We start from the raw sequence: 12,560 nt of genomic DNA, 5'->3' as shown, positions 1-12,560 counted from the left end.
AATTTCTTACCCTTTAAAAGCTGTTTTATTCAACCAGCGTATATCAAACGTGTATGATAAAATATGTTTAAGCAAAAGTCACAATTGACTAATGAAAACGTGTTAAAATGGTTTCTGGAAATAAAAAGTTCGGGTTTAAAGATTTCTCCAACGATTCCTACACAGCAACCAAAGTCTTATCAATATTACTTCCTAATGAAAATGGGGGGGGGGGGGGGCTAACTCGTGGGGGCTCTCCCCATTCCGCCCTATACGTTTTCAGCTGTGTGTGTTTCGGTCAAACAAATGTGGTCAATGTAGCAAGCAGAAAGCCAGGCAACAAGAAGGGAACACTGCTTTGATTACAACAAGACCTTCAAGAGAAATACGCAGAGACACGACAAGAAGTGAATCACATGATGACATTGTGACTTGTTCATGTCACGTCTAGACTGAGGAGATAACAGCAACCAGAAAGACTTTCACATCGCGTGCAAACATTGCAAAGATACTCAAATCTGTTAGAGGGATAAACTACATGGGCCATTTCGCTAGCCAAGTACACAGTAAAAAAAAAACAAAAAAAAAAAAACCCATAAAATATAGAATAAATGAAATGTTAAAAACGGCCCGATAAAAAACTTTTTCTTCCACAAAAGACTAGATAGCAACGTAAGGCCAACAAAAGATTTCCCGTGAATGTCAAAATACGTTTGGCTTTAGTTCACTAAAAATCTAAATCTTTACTGTCCAGAGATGAAAGGGATAGAAGGTGGATGTAGAATAAAGCAATTAGAGTGAACAGGGAAACAAATCTGTTCGGGTCTATTTTGAAACATTTAGTCAACATGTATAGGAAATTGTATAGTTTTGTGTTTAGGTAACTTAAACCCGAAAGAAACAGTAAATAAACAGACTTCGACCAAAACACAGCTGTCAACTTGAAGCTCACTGAATCAAAGGACTAGGCTCCTAGAGCTACCCACAGAGGTCGGGTACATCTAAATACTCTTGGTATTCCACCGTGTATCACAACTACGGTTTAAAAAGTCTCCAATCGGAATACGGACCCGTCCAGGAAGAGCGAGGCGGATGGGGTGGCTGGAGATCCGCTTCTCTTGCATCCCAGCACCACGTGCAATGCAGACAGTACTATGCTTGGAGAGTTATTCTTTGGTGGCCTCTTCGATTAGTCACGTCTGAATGTTTTCAAGAAGGCGTAACATTAAGGACGAAAAGCAACACGTAGAGTAAATCATTGCAATCATTGCAAAGTACGGTCTACATACTAAATGAAGATATAAAATGAACAGTGAATGTGTGCTGATCCCTGTCTACGGGGAAACCAGTTGCAAAAATAGATTCAGGGCTTTCTTCTGACTTTCTAGGAAAGTAAAAAGATAAATGACACTGTCAATCATTGTACAGCATTAACTATTGGCATGCTTTGAAAAGGCAAACATTGAACATTTAGCTCGCTAACACGTCGTTGTGTATCGGATAAACACGTGAGAAGAAACATTGAAGCTTGGTGCAGGTTGGAAATGGAGGTTTGTCTTTTCAATAATTCAATATTTATCTTGTAACGGGATACAAACATTAGAATGGAAACGAAAAACAAATAAAATAAAATAAAGGAATTTCACAGAGCACGACTGAACTTGCATAGGATACCAACATTTACACTTAAGATGTGTTTGAAAAAAAAAAAAAAAGAAACAACTTTAAAACAGGAACGAATCAATAGTAAACAAACTTGAGATCTAGGTAAAGCTAGTACGTATTTGTGAGGAGGAGGAGGGAAGGGGGCTCCAAAATGAATAATAAGGTGAGTTGCCTAGCTTGTACCCCCCCCCCAGCCCGCGCACACGCCCTGTACAACCAGCTAATTCCAAGTACACTGCTTTGAACCAGGATGTCATTCAGCTATATCAACAGAACATTGTCTGATTTAAAAAAAAAAAGAATAACTACAAGGCTATATGACGCACTCGTTAGGTCGGGCTCGTTTCACAATTTTATCCTAAGTCACAGTGGGAGATGACGTCAGGATTTTGGAAATGTACGCCAGGAATCAGCGTCTGAGATTTTTAGACCATTTTTTTAAAGAGCATCTCTGTGTTTATTTTAACTTTGTATCTAAAAGAATATAGGAATGACTCATTGAACCAAAATACATGTTTTATATGGACACTGTCCACGCTTTGTGAAAGCTGAGATTTGAGAGAAAGCACCAGTCATGTTCACAGTTCCCCCACCTAATTAAACGCCCCACCCTAGCATAACACAGCTGCATGTTGGTTCCTAATTCCCCTAATCACAGCGAGGCTCTTCCAATTTTTTTCTCTCCCAGAGAGCATCAAGCTAGGATGTGGTCACGTGATAGAAATAATACCAACATGCTGCATAATATTCCAATACCATTACATAGGTAACTTTCGGATATTACGCAACGCCAAAAATATCTTTTTTTTACCCCTTTCCCGTAACCAAAACTTAACAACCCCCTTCCTTCCTTTGGCAAGAAAATTCAAATTCTAAGACATTTATTAATTATCATTTACCCCAAATTACATTTTCATCATGGTATCGATAGAAATGTAGGGAAAAGTATCGATCTCTTTCGGTCGCTTTGACCACCATTGTTTAAAAAGATACACGAAGCTTGACTGATGAGATTTGATGGTGGCGACTTTATACGTCCTACATAGTTTCTGTGTCAATCTAGTCATGCATGCTAACCAGTGACTTAAAACTCTGCCTAGTCATTGGTTTTTCTGGCTGACAACCCATTGCACGCTCTAATGGCACTAGGGAAGAAGGAGCTCTTGTACGAATTAATCCTAGCATATGGAATAATAAATATGTCTTCATCTTATTCATATTAGTTAACTCATTGTTTTTAAATATAATTTATAAGAATGTCATTTATTATAACCTTCTACACGTATACAAGAAGGATATGAGAACAAGAAAGAAATAAGAACAAGGAAAAAAACATAGACGTCAGGTACGCATTTTGATTTATACACAAACATAGACATTTTGAGGAAGACAGTGAAATGAACTTGAATTCAATCCTGATTGAATATCAGGGAATAGAAACAACACTAACCTGCTATGCATTGAAATGAATAACATGAAATGAAAATGAAATTAACTAGCCACTGAGTTTGGCAATGTTCAAGGTGACACTGCTGGGAAACTAAAATGGCTTTTTATTTGTAAAGGTTGTTATCTGGATACTCATTACAATAATAACTTAAAAATGTTCAATTGTTAATATGTTGAACATAACCTATGTAACTCTACTTGAAAATATACCATAGAAAGAACATATTTCTTCACCAAAAGTATCTGTCAAAAAACACAGGAAGACCAGCTCAACTGTGTCATGACCTGCCATTATGACCCAATCTAATTGTATGAAATTAAAGACACACCTCTTCATTATAAAATGTTTTAAACAAACTGGCTAGAAATTGCAATATTGAAATCATTTGAATTTAGACAAAAAAAAATTATGCTAGCAGTTTAAATACCTTATAGATTTGAAACTAAACAACAATAATGTTACAATTAAAAAAAACTTTTAAGAATAAATCTACTATCTAAAAATATAAATAAAAGAAGTAATTATATTTCTAGTGGAATAAAAAAAATTGATATTAATTGTTTGTAGCAGACATTCTGAACCAGTAATAGTAAAAAAAAATTTAAAAAATCCTATTTTGTGCTCTAGCTTACTTAGAATACAAAAGTATTGTATCAAGATTTTTTTTTGTCAAACAAATGGAAATTCAGTCTGTTCAAACCTCAAGGAAAACATGTATCATATTTATTAAAGAATTTCAAAATTATTATTTTTTTAACTTAATCTAACTTTAGCCTAACCTAATTCTGTCTATGTTGATTTTTTTTGTTTAGCTTCCAAGTATAAAATGTTCAGTAACAGCTACAAGGCCTGGACTCATGAATTGCTAGAAGGTCTCACTGTTAAACTTTACTTCAGGTATTACTGTATTCAGTGTTCCTGCTAATTTAGGAGGTATTTTATCCCCACCACTAGTTGAACTATAGGCCAAACTTTTAATTCACCAAATTTTACAATCTAAATCTCATGAACTTTCTTTTAATGTTTAACTTTGACTTCAGTTATAACTGCATTCAGTATTCCAGCTAATTTAAGAGTATAGTTTATTCCCACCACTAATTAATTATAGGCCAAACTTATAATGTAATGATCAAAACTTCACAAATCAAACCTCATGAATTGCTAAAAGGTTACAAACTTAGTTATTACTGCATCAATCATGACAGCTAATTGGGGAACATGTTTTATTCCCACAACTAACAGATCCATAGGCCAAATAATCAAAGCAAACGGGAGGGGGGGGGGGGAAAGTCGGGGATCCTGACTAGTTTAACATTGTACAGTGTTCTCCATTACCAACCCCTGACATAACCAGCCTCTGTGAAATATACCAGACTTAAAACCTTCTGAAATAATTTAGTTTTGGCATACAGATTTATTATGACTACTTTACATTATTCTTTGGCATACCACACACTCACTGTTGGAGGTTTGTGAAAGCATGTTAGTTATCAAATATATATTCTATTATGGACATTTTCATATTAAGTTGCCGGTGTTAAGAAGATTAAAAACAAATAATGATGACTGACTCAACATAACAATCTCTAAGAAGCAATAATTCAATGCTAAAATTATTTGACTATACAAAGCTTGTCAAGTTAGCATATCATTAAATCAACTGGCTAGGATTGGGATAAGGAATATCTATTATTTATAAGTATTTCAGGAGAACAATGAAAATGAATGAATGAACAGGTGGATTGCAAAGAGAGCTTACCTTGTAAATCAAAAATTGTATTGTTTATTCTATTGTTGCAGATAATCAATTCCAAGAAAATGTGTAAATTTTAAACCACTCCTTGAATTTATGAATAACTTGGTTATTGAATAATATTAATTTGTAAATGTATCATTCTATGACAATAATTACTAGATTATAATTGGATAATAATCCTGTCAGTTCATGTCACCAATGACTAGAGTTATGTCGTAACTAGAAGATTAATCCAATTCTCAACCTGAATTTTTTACACCGTTCATCGATCTATAATCTAAATCTCATTAGATTTCCAAAAGTAACAAAAAGCAACGAAGAATTTCTAAATGTATTACTCTTTAAACTAATAAACGGCACAGCATTAGAGGATTAGTAAATGTGTGTAAACCAGAGAAGATTGAAACAGACTAGACAAGTACATCTAGATCTAGTCCAAGTCTAAAGCACTGGTTAAAAACTCGACAGTGAACTCCTACACAGCAGCGTGAAATGTTCCTATCCAGACAAGGCCAAGCAGAGCTTCACAGGAGCAGGTGTTTTCTGGGCACACATTTCTAGACAGGCGTCAGCCAGTTAATAAATGGGCTACTCCACCGCTAGAAGTAGTACATCTTGTAGTACTGAGTTTTAAGTACATCTAAATCTAGGTCCAGTAGCAATTACCGCGAACCCAAATATGAGTGCAGAAAGGTTTATTACAGTAGATCTACATTCACATCGAAGTATACGAAACACTATGACTACACACGCCTTGATTTCTTATCCATGTCAAGCATATCTTGCCCCGTTCAGCTGTAACTTGTATAGTAGACTACTCCGAGGGGAAAAAAAACTGTCCCGGTCAAGGACCAAGTCAGGTCAATGGGGTGAAACGATTCAGTGCTAGTAGGCCTACATAATGATAATGTGTTCACACATAACACACTAGAATTAATGTGTGTTTAAACTTTTTTTTTACAAATACTGCATATTCTAGATCTACATATCAAGCTCTACATCTAGAACTTATCTAGATCTACTATCTAGATCTTGAATATTGATCTAGTCTAAGTCTAAATCTAATCTAGATTCTAAATTCTAGTTTAATAATCTAGTCTAGATCTATATCTAAACTAAATCTAGACATAAATATAGACTTAGATCTAATCTATAATTCAGTATAAAGATCTGTAGTCTAGAGTTCTATAGTCTATAGACTATAGATCTAGACAATAAAATAGAGTGTTGTATTATATACTAGACTCTAGATCTAGATCTATAATTATACTTTATTATAATTAAGACTAGAGTCTAGATAATAGTTTATTAATAGATTAGAATTAGATATCTAGATCTAGATTATATAGATCTACATCTAGATCTACTCTAGTCTAGTAATCTATACTGTCTATACAATAATACAATATATAGAATCTAGATCTAGATCTATATTCTATATATAGAATAGTTATAGGGTACTAGATTTATATCTAAATCTAGATCTAGATCTAGACTATTTTTAGACATCTAGATTCTAGAGTCTAGACTAGTGACGTCTAAGTCTAGTCAATCTAGTCTAGAGATCTAGATATTCTAGATTACAACTAGTCTACTCTAGAGTCTAGATCAGTACTCAGATCTATTCTAATAAATTCTAGATCTAGATTCTAGACTCTACTAGATCTAGACATAGTAGTGACTAGCTAGATCTAGATAATAGATTCTATGTTCTAGATCAGTCAGACCCATTTTTACTTAAGCCTAAGCGCTTCAAAAGTTCGGGGAATAAATAGGCTAAATAAGGCTATGCCCTATGACTACGTCATTCACTTCTCGTCATACATTTATCGAAGTAACACACTTAACAGACGCGCTTCGGTTCAGGGGTTAAACTAGACTAGCTAACATGTGTAACAGAAAGGAGAGTCTAGACTACGAATAGTTGACTACTTTTAAGTTATTAATGAATAAGACTTGTGACTTCTGATTCGCTTGTTAGTAAAATGAGCAATAGTATTCAAAGAAATATCAAAGTGTTATTACCTGAGTGAGCTAGATTAGTACAAAAAAAAATTCCGAGTTGAAAACGTGAACGTATTGCTAACCCCGCGTCTCGCTGACCTGGATGCCGCGACGTGCGGTCAGCGCTGTCTTTCGGCCCGCCATCATTCGTGGCTCCTCTTATGTGTGTCAAGGTTTTTGCATTGCGCATGGGCTGGCGGTGCAAAAGAATAGTGCTGTCTAGAATTTAACTCCCGGTAAATTTTTCTGCTCGGAAAATGTCAGTCTACTAAGTTTAATATGGTTTAATAAAGCAGTGGTTGGTAGACCTAAATAAAAACGTTATTACTGCTAGAAATAAACAGTTAAGCTTGGTTTTTTTTTTAAATTCTATTTTGTTATTTCTTGCATCTATTCTCAGTAATAAAAAGTAGATATTCGAAACCATACAATTCTGTGCTTATAAAACTGAGAACTTGTTCTATTAATAAACCATGGCAAAACCATTTAAGATTTGACCCAATTTAGATCTAATGGATCTGGTGAACATATTATGAGACATTTGTACTAAATTAAGGAGCGTAGGCGCATTAGAGGCTTATCTATCCCGTTGATTGGTGGAGTAGAAGAAGCGCTCGGCTCTCTCAAACCGAGATTGTGGAGTTTACCAGTTTCGGTGCTAAACTGATTGGATGATTTTCTTTGAGTTTCCCTTGCTGCTCTAATAATAATTAGAACCGGGCTGTCAGGCTCAGCTTCTATTCCCATAAAGATAAACAACCCTTTCAGACCTTGCGATCATGTTTCTATGACCGACCGACCGTTATCGAGAGTGACCAGCACAACGATCAACCGTCAATGGTTCCCCAGCATATGTCAGCTACCCATTAGAGTTGGGTGGTTTCAGGGGTTTCCATGATTTCGTATGCAACACCCTTCTGTTCGGAAGCCAATTTCCTTACCTTTCGGCCACAAACATAACCATTCGATTTTCAATGAATGATATCACGCCCTCTTCTCTACTCCCCCCCCCCCAATCTCGATCAACTACTATATCTAATTCATTATACTGTGTAAGAAAGTTACAGTGTTCGATCCACTAGAGTTTAAGCAATTTCTTTTTGTTATAAAACGAGTCTGTATTTCTAGTAAAAAATAATTAAAATATGTATAGAACTAGATTCAACTAGTGTTTCATAAATTACTTTGTGTTGAAGGATTCTCTCACGATAAACATTCGAGTCTAAACAACGTTCAGGAGTATTCTAAACATTTCATGTTGCCAACTCAAATTTAAAAACAAGAAAAACATTTAAAATACTTTTTTTTTAAAAAGACAATACCTCCAATATCTTATCTTCTTATATGATACAGACGTTACTTCAAAAAAGAAGATGATTACGTCCTACGCGTCATGCATTTAGTCATGCATATTAACCAATGACTTAAATTCTGCCAAGTCACTGGTTTTCCTGGCTAGCTCAGGCAACCCATTCCATGCTCTAATAGCACTAGGGAAGAAGGAGTATTTGTACAAATTTGTCCTAGCATATGGGACGAGGAATGTGCCTTTATCTTTGTGTCTTTCAGAGTATTTTATTAAATTTTGTTTTTGTATTTGAAGATTATGGTTCAGTGTTTTATGTATGATTGCTACTTTACTTTTGAGCCTTCTGTCCAGAAGGCTTTCTAAATTTAGTGATTTTACTAAAGGTGTTACTCTAGTCAAATGTGAATATTCGTTTGTTATGAATCTCACTGCTCTATTTTGTGTCTGTTCCAGTTTCTTAATGTTTTCTTGAGTTGAGGGGTCCCAAACGGAGGATGCATATTCTATTATTGGCCTAACCAAGGTTAAGTAACATTTTAGTTTTATGTTCTTATTTGATTTATAAAAATTTCTTTTAATAAATCCTAATCCTTACAGAGTTATTTTTGTTCTCTTACTAACTAATGACGCTACATTAAAAAACAATGGAACATTTTTGTTTCTCTAGCCTAATTTAAATTTGTTTCTTTTTTTTTTTTACTTTGAAAATTTGTAACGGTCAAACTAGAGTTTACTCATTGTGGCCAAGGAGCTAGTAATCTTTTGCCAACAATATACAGCAACTGTCCAATTTCTTGGAAAGTCGTTAGATTCTTTTTCGAGATCCGTGTCCATGTTCCACCGTGAAGGTTTCAGGAAGTTTCCACGAAGTTACTAGTTGAATAGAGGCTTTGTAATGAATTTTTGGTACAGATAATATATGATGTTTGACAAAGCTAAAATGTGTAAAAAAAATTGTCTACTTTCTAGCTAATCTACGATTCCGATATTCTTTTCACCGGATACACCAAATAACTAGCTATTAGCGCAATCCATTCATATATGAAAATATCCACTACTTGTGTAACTTTCCATGCCCGCTCCCATCCAGAAAACGTTTCATTTAAATAAATAACAAGGTTGATATTGTCTCCCTTGATTCCCGTCCGGTCTGTTTTGTGACCATTAGACGATATTGTCACACACATGACTTCATTGACACAACCATTGTTCGTTTCAGTGTTTTATTTATTTTATTTTTTTTTTTGTAAAAAAAAAAAAATAGTTGCCGGTACTCAGTGATGGATTGCCTAAATTAATAATAAACGTTAAAATACAAGACAATGTATAATTTTTTCCCACATTAAAAAATTTGCCGGTACGCCGTACCGTCACAGAAGAAAAAAAAGCACTGGTTCGTTTATAATGGACATTTCCAGAACTAAAAATAGCAATCTTGAAATAACGCTTCCGGAAGCGTGTGGTTGTTAGTTTGCGACATAAAGCCATCAGAATTTTTAAGGCTGTCAAAGTTTAATTATAAGTCAATTAAGTATTTTTTTCTTCAATACGTACAATTGTATCCTTTTAGATCTTAGTACTTGTGTTTTGTTTATAGTATAGGACTACGTCGCACACATGAATGTGTTCAAAGTAAGTGAAATTCAAGTGTTCAATGTGTCGCCTTTCAATATTTTCGTTTGATTTCTACACATTCCAGTGAATTAAGTTGCTCACTGTGGCTATCTCCGCTATTACTATGTGGTTAGTGACAAGAGGCCCCATTATTACTGAGATGTTCCGTTAAAATTCCGCCGTTGTAGCTTGCGGTTCTTTTCTGCACCTAGGTCACGGTCTTATCAGCGGTGTGAGCTTCATTCAGCGAGGTCTTTCCTTTTGTTATACATGTTTCCGATGTTCCTTCAGAATTGCAGATGAAAACATCCTAGCCGAAACCTCCCGCAGGACGGCGAAGGAGGCAGCAGGCAAAGTTAGCACCCGGTAGCATGTGGATAAAAGTCCAGAGCGCGTATTACATCAGCAGTGTTTCGGACGTCAGGCTGTGGCCTTCATTCTAAGTTTCAAAAATACATCATTTAGGCACAAGAGCAGCATTGTCTCTGAGCCTACACAAAGCAACAACCATTTGTTTTTAAGATGCAGTCGCTGGGGTCTTGTACTGTAAAAGATACTTTAAAAAAAAAGGATGGGGTAATTTAATACTTGCGCTTTTTTCACGCTTCACACTCGAGTGATGAAGGCCAAGTACAACCAGTGACTGTGACTTATACCATTTCTGTGATGAAATCATTGTCTCTTCCTTTTTTTTTTTTTTGTCTTTACAGATAGCGCTGGGCCCTCTCCCTCCCGTATCTCTAAGCATTTTTTTTTAATTGGCTTCTTATATTGGTTTCGTGGCGCAAAGTTGTTTTACTTGGCAAAAACTGTGAAAACATTGCAAGACTTGTTTAGCCTAGTAGCTCTCTGCACACCCGGACCTTGCTAGAAACAAAGTCTCCCCTTCAAATTCTAAAAGGATTAGGCAATGTTAGATTGACTTGCTTCTTTCTTTAACACAGCGACCATCACCCTTAACTATCCTTAACTTTATAAAGTTATTCTTTGAAACTCTCAAAGGTTAGATCTTCAAACTGAGGATTCGCGGTCAACCACCAGAGCTCCCAAGAACCAAGAGCTTTTAAACGTAAGCTTATTGTATGGCTACGTAGAAGCCGAAAAGAAAATCTAAATCGACCACCGGCGGTCAATGGTTATGCCTGCGCTATAAATGGCAAAATATGTAGGTCACAGCTGGGTCTGCGTAGCCACAGAAGATACAACATTTTTCATTAATCTTCGGATTTGAAGACAAGACTTATTATTATTATTATTGTATGTCTCATATCCCTAAACCTATGTATTGTAGAGAAGTGTATAAATAAAAAGTATACATTATGAGTAAGAATAGTAATGTAGATATTTTAAAGAATGGCAGGTACGGGGATCGAACCCACGGCATTCGCGTTATTAGCTCTCCAGACACCCTACTATTTACACAATTTCAGCTTGAAATTATTATTATTATTATTTATTTATTTTTTGCTTTCGCCAAAGTTCCACTCTTTTATCCTCTTTTGGCCACATAAGGAAAAAGTAACGTGTGTGAGCTAATAGTAGAATTGGACAAATAATGCTATAACGCAGTATCGATGAGATGAAATGGCCGATTATTAACAAGCTTAAATCATTCAGTTTATTTTCAATGCATGGATCGATCTACCGGTGGAGTCTAAACTAAGGGTAGGCAGCTTGTGAAGCGCCTTCACCATGCGGCACGTTGAGCCGTTTTCAAGGACACGCGAGAACGAGGAAGAACACAAAATAATCGATAAATTACTAAAATTAAAAGCTATAAATAATAGATTTACAATTTTTTTGTGTGAAAATCTAAAAAAAAAATGTTCAATAATTATTCAAATAAGAAATAACGTTGTCTTATTCAGGAAATATTTCTTTCTTCTATATTAATTATTGTTCTACAAAAATGTAAAATGCTAAAAATTTAATATCACTAAAAAAAAAAAAAAGAAAGATGATTAGATAGTGTATCATGTTCGTTTTAATATTTCGATGTTTGTATTTGTGTGAGAGAGGGAACGTGATTCTCACTATTTCTCACTTTTTTTTTTCATTGACGGTGTCCAGTTATCTCAAATTTTAGCAACATCATTTAGATATGACCAGGACATAACTGCATCTTGCAGCACGTGGATGACCAACGTCTGCCAACTTTGTCTTTGTCACGCTCATTCTTCCCTTTTTCTTAAGTACTCCAAATCTGTCTTGAAATTTTCTGGTTTGAGTTCGAAAAGTCCTTGACAACTCCACTAGCCCTCTTTTCAGTGCTCTTGGCGTTGACAATCTTTCCTATTCATTTTTTTTTCCAAGGATTCTAGTTCCGATGGCCTCTACGTGGCGCCTCGGTGGAAACGTCTGTAAGTAGAGCTTCTAGGCAATAAGGAGAAGCGAACACAGCCTCAGTCGAGCTTCAATCACATCCGGGGTAAGGGTGGAACGTAGACCTGAATGGTGGAACCTTCAGAAGGTCAAGAGCTTAGTCTTTCCGTTGGCGCTCCGATTCCTAATGGACTTTTTCGAAGCTTCATTTTCTATAGTAGTGGTTCCCAACCTTTTTCCTTAACGGAACGCTTGCACATTCTGAGAATTTAGCGGAACACTTTGCTTTTTTTTTTTTGGGACATGTTGGCCAACTAGTGAATTATTCCAGTAGTTCGTGAAACACCTATTCAGGGTTCCGCGGAACACAGTTTGGGAAACACTGTTCTAGAGGTTAGCTGTGGCACAGAGACTACGAATAGTACTTTTCCTCTGTATAAGATTGTAGGGTTGCAGATCAG

At 35.6% G+C, this 12,560-nt stretch overlaps 1 protein-coding gene across 2 annotated transcripts in view; it reads right to left on the bottom strand.

The window, feature by feature from the left end:
- The window catches only part of LOC106067317 (uncharacterized), a 44,330-nt gene extending 37,315 nt beyond the window's left edge, over nt 1-7,015 (bottom strand). Inside the window, exon 1 of one of the 2 annotated variants that reach the window (XM_013226486.2) lies at nt 6,876-7,015. The gene's annotated coding sequence lies outside the window, so the exon portion shown is untranslated. Of the gene's footprint in view, nt 1-4,853; nt 5,838-6,875 lie in introns of those variants that run through there. The other variant, XM_013226487.2, reaches the window with a different exon arrangement.
- Nucleotides 7,016-12,560: the final 5,545 nt, after the last annotated feature.

The sequence above is a fragment of the Biomphalaria glabrata genome, chromosome 8 (genome assembly GCF_947242115.1).
Source record: "Biomphalaria glabrata chromosome 8, xgBioGlab47.1, whole genome shotgun sequence".
In the NCBI taxonomy this organism is placed as follows: Eukaryota; Metazoa; Mollusca; class Gastropoda; family Planorbidae; genus Biomphalaria; species Biomphalaria glabrata.
This window is presented reverse-complemented; position numbering and strand designations above follow the sequence as displayed.